Source organism: Astatotilapia calliptera, chromosome 4, assembly GCF_964374335.1.
Source record: "Astatotilapia calliptera chromosome 4, fAstCal68.1, whole genome shotgun sequence".
Taxonomy (NCBI): domain Eukaryota; kingdom Metazoa; phylum Chordata; class Actinopteri; order Cichliformes; family Cichlidae; genus Astatotilapia; species Astatotilapia calliptera.
In genome coordinates, this window is record NC_137425.1 from 36385009 (window position 1) to 36393047 (window position 8039).

The window sequence follows — 8039 nt, forward strand, 5'->3', positions numbered from 1 at the left end:
TTCGTGAGAAAAATGTCAGCTCGTTCTTTATGTTACAGAAGCACAGAGACACAAGACCAGGCGGAAAGAGATGATTGTTCGGTGAAAATGAGAATCTGCGAATGCAACATGTGGAACACGGAGAGTGGAATATGTAAACAAACCGGTTAACGTAACCCCCTCGGTGCGCTCTGCATGCTAACTGTTAGCAGAGCTAGTGAAATCTCTGAAAACATCTGAGCACTTTTGCAAACATGTTCTATGTTGACAACCTGACCAGACATACGGCGCGACATTCGCGGCTAAAACACTGTTAAAAGTGTAGCTGGTGACAGAAAAACGGCCTGTGATTTGATCTGCATTCTGGGATAACTGGCTGCCCCAAGTCTACACAAGCAATCGATTATCTAGGATCGACCTGTTTTGACTTACTTTGCACGGCAACCAATCAAATGTTAGAGAAGCTGCATGGGCAGCGTTAACCCCGCCCCCTGAGTTTGATGGGTGAGGCTGACAGATAAAATTATTTCATGACGAGAGCCAGGCGTCAGGACTGCCAAAATGAAATAAATAAATATATCATTAAATAATTAATTAAATGTGTCAATAATTAATTAAATGTGTCAATAATTAATTAAAATGTGAAATACATAAATAATTAATTAAATGTGTCAATAATTAATTAATTAAATGTGTCAATAATTAATTAAAATGTGAAATACATAAATAATTAATTAAATGTGTCAATAATTAATTAATTACATGTGTCATAACTATTTATTTAATTAATTAATTCCAATTTTAATTAATTATTGCCACATTTAATTAATTATTTAATGGTGTATTTAATTAATTCATTATGGCAGTCCTGGCGTTCCATAGCTTAGAAGGAGAAAACATAATTAAATCATACACTGCAAAAACTCAAAATCTTAACAATTATATATCTTATATTATTTCTAATCAAAAGTATCTCATCACACTTAAAATAAGACACAATCAGCTACAGAGTAACAGTGTTTCAGTGATATATACGAACTTGTTTTTAGACAGTGCATCTTGGATCTGGAGAATTTTCACTTGTTCTATTGGCAGATTTTTTCTTCACTTAACACAAGATATTTTTGCTTCAAATAAGTGGAAAACATCTGCCAACTGAACAAGTGAAAATTCTCCAGATCCAAGATGTACTGTCTAAAAACAAGACCACCAGCACTGTTTTACCAAACACAGGATGATTTCAAATTCTTTAAATCAAATTTCAGATTGTATTTTAATTTTTCCAGGACAAATTATTTAAGTCGGTCTCAATCGCTCTTCACTCTGGATTCTTTATCAACTAAGATTTCAGTGGTGATTCTGTCTGCTCTCAGTTGTCGAACACTCGTCACCTCAATAATTTCCTCTGAGGTAATCACTCTTTAATTTTCTGAGATTTATTGAAAGAAGAAAGTTAAAAGAACTGAACTCCCTACAGCTCAGTTCTCATGTAGGCACTGGCCTGATAATGAAGGAACAGTGCATCATGACCTTGAACTTGAAACCTTTTATTAAGTCAATACATATACAGACTTTGGGTGTTTATTTGGTTACACACACACTTACCTTACATATTTGGCGGAAAGAGTTTTGTCATATGTAGAAAAAAATAGGGCGCTAATGGCATGTGTAACACAGTAAGGGGAATTGTTGAAAAGAATATATCAATGGGCCAATAGGCTCGACTATAGGAGCACAGGGGTGTGTTCAAATGAGACACAGAGACAAGAATGTAACTCAAAAGAACCAGCCAACTTTAGTGACATAAACCATAAGGTTGACAAGCACAGGTTAAAGACACTTTACAATGGTAGAAAGGAAACTTACAAAAATTAAAAGAAAAGTAAAACACAAACTACTAAAGCAATGACTTGGCCAAGTGTTATTTTTGGTTTTCAATGTTCGGGTTTCAATGCTCGGGTGCACCCTAGTAACCTGACTCCTTAACTCTTATAGAAACAGATTACACAAATCCAATGTACATTCAAATGAAAATCTCACACTCTTTTCACATGTGGAGAATGCTCTACACAACAGCTCATTATTTAAAGTCCCAAATAAAAAATGTCCAAGGGGTAAAGTCCAAAAAATTCCCAGGGTGTGAAAGAAAATAGGGATGAGAGAATGTCAGTCAGTGGTCTTATGTATAACCAGCTGTGCGTGAAAGTGTGAGTGATACAGTCCTACCACACCGCAAGGTGCAGCAGATCATCAAGTGGAAAAGAAGCGAATCTCAGTCTCTCTAAGTCCAGGTGGGAAGGCTCGCCATCTATTTCACCGGAGGAATCCACCTCAGGAACAATTCAGCATACAAAAAAACCCCTGATCTGTCAACGGACAGGGTCAGAAGAGCAATTCAAATATTAATTATGCTGTTCTAGCTATAATTCACGACTTAGGATTTTGTTTAAATCACATTCAACATAAATTTGCAATAAAAATACTCAAATTTGCAAAAATAAAACATTTCTCTTACACAAACTATGCATTAACCCAAGTAAAGTCAGTGCATATGCATATATGTCGCATAGGCGACAATTATTAATCAAACAATTGAGATTAATTCAGTTTCTCAACGATAAAATGTGAAACAGACGTGAACTAACTGAGACATACAACATGTGCTCACCGATCTCAGTGCATCACGGCCGAAGACAATGGCATGGTGTCTCTCGGTCGGAAAATGCAGGGCTCTAAATAACGTAACAGGACATGTTGTTTTCTCTTTAATAACCGTAATACGACATTAAGAAAAAATAAACATAAGTTGCGCTTCAAGTGTTACCTTACTTCTGGAAGCAGATTGAGATGAACTTTCAGGCAGTTGATAGCAACCAGAGCTAACAAAGGCTAACAGTTTAGCTCCACGCGGTACTTTCTAAAGTCACCAGAAAAATGCAGCATTTGCCTGTTTACTCACTGTGGCTACTTTTAACATGAAAGGTAGCTGATAACCAGTGAACTTATGTGCAACACAGTTGGTTGCAACTTATATCTAATACTTTTTTCCAGCTCAAAAGCTTCAGTCTCTCTTTTCACCTGCCAGCACGCGACTACCTCCACACATAGCAGCAAACACAGAGCACGTAGGTGGGACATACAGCGGCAGACTGCTCTCCCATTGGTCAAAACATACTGGGACCTGTGCATTTCGATTGGTTGGGCAGGCTGTCCATCTCTCCTCATATCAGTCCTTAAAGTGGTACCCCCATTTTATGTGGGTTACACATGCTACTACACAAGTAGCCCCAGCGGGAGCGGAAGAAGGGACTGCTCTCACAGCTAGAGATTGATCAGGTACAACACACATGCTACAGCAAGGGGGCGGCAGGATGGCAGGTCAGGGGGATATATCATCACCCTCACCCGAGATTGGGTACCAAGCCCCAAGTGTGATGGAAGTAGGATCGCTTAGTGCGAGAGAAACGGACCTGAAAGACTGCATGAAGTACCTTCAGAAGATCGGAAGATCTACTAGATGGTGTGAATGCAGCACTACCGCTACGATACCATTACCAATACTAACTAGCTGATCTATACTACGGCAGCAGTGATCAGTGAGATGCTTGGCTACAAGCTAAACAGCCACAAGGAGCAGTACCCTCCATTGAGAAGGACACTAGAGGCTAAGATCAAAGTAGCATGGAGGGAGGTTAGCCAACTAGCTGGAGAAAGGTGCGACAAAGACAGTGCCTTAGAATTACAGCAAGCTGTCCAGCCTGTTACAGCAGCTCTGCTCATTCTGAGTTTCTTTCTTTCTTATCTTTTTTCTCGTAATTTTTTTATAACTAACGTATTAGTAATTAGACTCTGCAAATAATTAACAAATTTCCCACGTGTGGGACTAATAAAGGTTATCTTATCTTATACCTGAGTCCTTGGAAACTGCCAAGCAAAGACTCACAGCATTTGCCAGCCGTGTAAAGAGATACACCAGAGAGATCGAAGGCAGGAGAATAAACCAGCTGTTCTCCATGGAGCCAGCCAGGTGTACTCTCAGGGGCAGGGGAACAATATGAGAACAGCACCACCAAGGCTGGAGACGGAGCAATACTGGAAGAGCACATGGGAGAAGGATGGAACAAATAACAACAATGCTCAGGGGCTAGTGGATCTAAGAACAGACCAAATCAGCCTCCCTGAACACGGTCCAGTAACCATCACAGTGGCGCACATCCAAGAAAGGGGCACCGATGTGGTTCACGCCTACTGGCTGAAGAAGCTGACTGCACTCCATGAGCATCTGGCAGCACAAATGAAGCAGCTGCACACTGACGAGTGGCATCCGGAATGGCTAACCTCAAGGACCCCTAGAAGGGACCAGTCCCATTGAACGACCAGCCAATAACCTGCCTCAGTATCACAGGGAAGGTCCTATCAGGCATCCTAGCGCCTAAGATGAACAGGCACATGGCTCAATACATGAGTGGGCCACAGGAAGAAATTGGCAAGAATACCAGAGGCGCAAAACACCACCTACTGGTAGACCGAGCAGTGAGCCGAGACTGCAAGACTAGGCTGATCAACCCATGCCTGGATTGAGTACAAGAAGACCTATGACTCGATGCCCCACACCTGGATCCTGGAATGCCTAGAACTATACGAGATCAACAGGACCCTAAGGGCCTTCATCAGGAACTCAATGGGGATGTGGCGTACAACACTGGAGGCCAACTTCAAGCCCATAGCCCAAGTCACCTTCAAGTGCAGGATCTACCAAGAAGATGTCCTGTCCTCTCTGCCGTTCTGCATAGGCCTGAACACCCTCAGTGAGATCTCTTACAAGACTGGCTATGGATTCCAACTACAGAGTGGAGCAGTTGTCAGTCACCTCCTGTACATGGATGACATCAAGCTGTATGCCAAGAGTGAACAAGACATCGATTCACTGATCCACACTACCAGGCTATACAAAAATGACAATGGAATGTCGTTTAGACTGGAGAAGTGTAGTCAGATGGTAACAAAGAGAGGGAAGGTAGTCAGAACTGAGGGGATCAAACTACCAAAAAGCAACATTGCAGACACTGAGGACAGCTACAAGTACCTGGGGATCCCACAGGCAAATGGAAATTATGAAGAGGCCGCTAGGAAAGCTGCAACCACCAAGTACCTGCAAAGGGTCAGGCAAGTCCCAAGGAGTGAGCTGAATGGTATGAAGAAGATCCGGGTTATCAACACCTACGCCCTGCTCGTGATCAGGTACCCTGCTGGGGTAATAAGCTGGCCAAAGGAGGAGATAGAAACCACTGACATCAAGACAAGGAAGCCCCTGACCATGTATGGAGGGTTTCACCCCAAGTCCCGAACTCTGGAAGATGGCCTTAACCGACCAGTGGGGAATTTTTAAAAAAAATATATTTTAAAATAAATACCCTCTCGCCCCTGCGGGCAGTTTATCCTCCAAGCTTGGGTCCTCTACATGAAGCCTGGGAGCTTGAGGGTCCTGCGCAGTATACAGTTATGCCGTTTGGGTTGCGTATTGCACCTGCTATATTTTAGCATGACATGGTCAGGGTACTTGCTGGAATGAATAACTGCGATGCCTATCTGGATGAGGTCTGACCATTAAGTTCAACCGTTTCCATGAAGCATCACTTACTTTAAACCTCACTAAATTTGAATTTGGCAAAGCTACAGTCACATACCTGGGAAAACGAGTGGGACAGGGATAGGTACGTCCAGTGGAGGCAAAAATTCAGGCTATTGTTGAGTTTCTGGCCGATTTCTGGGGATGTGTGGCTATTATAGAGGATTCTGTAAAAACTTCTCTAATGTTTTAACTCCCTTCACTGATTTGGTCAGCCCAGTGAAACAGTTTCTTTGGACTCCTGCTTGTCAGAAACCAATTTGGGACTGCTTGTCAGCTCATACGCTTCACAAAGCAAATGAGCACATGAGAAACCAAGTTACCAACATATCACTACCACATTTCACTAGCTGGGACCACATCCTAGGTAACAATGGGCAATGAGGGAGTATGACCTGGTCCTGCGGTTTGGGGAAGGCCTCGAAGGGGACTGGCAACGGCTCCCAGGCCGAGCAGATCCCCATGTACTAACGAGAAGTGAATGAAGGAAAGGAAGAGAGGAGAAGAGAGGGAAAGGGGAGTGGGAAGGGGGGGCATGAAAATGAGAACAGCAGGTATTGGTGAAGGGGGGCTTTTATAGCCTGAGGCTGGAGTGGGCGTGAAAGAGGAGTGGTCCCACTCCTGAAATTCAGATAATATCTCCACAACAAACTTGTGGAGAATAACAGACTTCAGTCCTCACATACACAGCAAAATGAGTAGATGCAACAGGTCCAGAGAAGCCTGAGAGGGCAGCCCAGCCCAGCCATCTCTCACAGCCCTGAGAGATGGCTGTTTGCTTGTTGATATTCCAGGCTCCGCTTCCCTTGGTAATCTTCTAATTTATGGGTCATATATCAATTAACAGTATCCTCTGCTCTTATTCATAATCACTTTCATCACTCACCTGGAAGTCACTGCCCTGAGTGCTCCAATTGCCACGTGGACCACTGTGTGCTTCACCCCCCACATCTTCTCAAGTTCCTCTCTCAGACGTTGTTATTTCTCTAGCTTGGTATTTCTCCAGACTGCATAGAGGGTCATTAACACTGCCCAAAAAATCTTTGGCTGCCCTCTGTCACCCCTGGAAGCTATCCCAGTTCTCCCTGTCCCAGGGAAACCAGAGCCATCACAGCTAGGTATCTGATCATCAGCATGGTGTAGGTATTGATTGTCTTGATCTTGTTCTTTCCATTCAGCTGACTCCTCAGGACTTGCATTACTCTCTGCAGGGATTTGGTTGTTGCGGCTTTCCTAGTGGCTTCTTCATGGTTCCCGTTTGCCTGTGGGATTCCCAGACTACTTTCCCTCTCTTTCTTACCACTCGGCAACACTTCTCCAATTCGATTGACATCCCAGTGTCGTTGCTGTAGATCCTCAAGTGGTGGATCTGTGAAGTGAGGTTTACTCTATTCACTCTTGGCATACAGCTTGATGTCATCCATGTAGAGGAGGTGGCTGACAATTGCTCCATTTCATAGTTGTTATCTATAGCTAGTCTTGTAAGAGATCTCATTGAGGGGGTTCAGGCCTATGCAGAACAGCAGTGAGGAAGGGACATCTCCTTGGTAAATCCTGCAGTTAATGATGTCTTGAGCAACTGGCTTGAGTGCCCTTTAGTTGTTGTTTGGCACATGCCCATTAAATACAGATAAAGGCTCTTAGTAGTGATGCGCGAATTATGAACGAATCGTTCAATACTCGAGAATCACTTTACTGACTCATGAATCATGATTCACAAGCCCAACTAACTCACTGACTCATCCCTGTTGCTGTTAGCAGCAATATATCTAGCTTATAATTAAAATTTTGGAGAAAAACAACATCCAGTATCTTAACAAAAAAATTTCTGCTCTGAACTGGAAGAAAAAAACCCTGAGTAGAAGCTCACATCAAGACAATAGCTTCTCGGTTCACAGTAGCATCGCTCTGCTAACATGCTAACAGCACATTTGAGCTACTCACCCCCTCCCTTCCTGTGCTGAATCGTAAGCCTAAGCGAATCACTCAGGACTCACTAACCCCCTCCCTCCTGTGCTGAATCATAGAGCGAGCGAACGAATCACTCACTCGCTCACCCCCTCCCTCCTGGCTCACAGCTTCTTCTTCTTCATGGTTGGCAACCAATGTTAAGGCGCATTTCCGCCCCCTGGCTCACAGCTCAGTGGACATTTAGATGAGAAAATATATATTTAACACATTTAAGGAAAATACTAATAAAATAAAAATACACAAAATAAATGTTTATTTAGCAATTTTGATAAGAAATAGCTTAATTTTAGAAATGTTTTTGCTCTTTTTTTCTATATAAAATAGTTGTTTTCTTTTAGAATCACTCATCTTAGCAGTAGGATTTACATGAAAAGAGAAACAAATTAAGTTTGAGTGAAAATGTACATTTTTTGCACTCTCTGGTCAACTGACTCAGTGAATCAAATGACTCAAAAAAGCC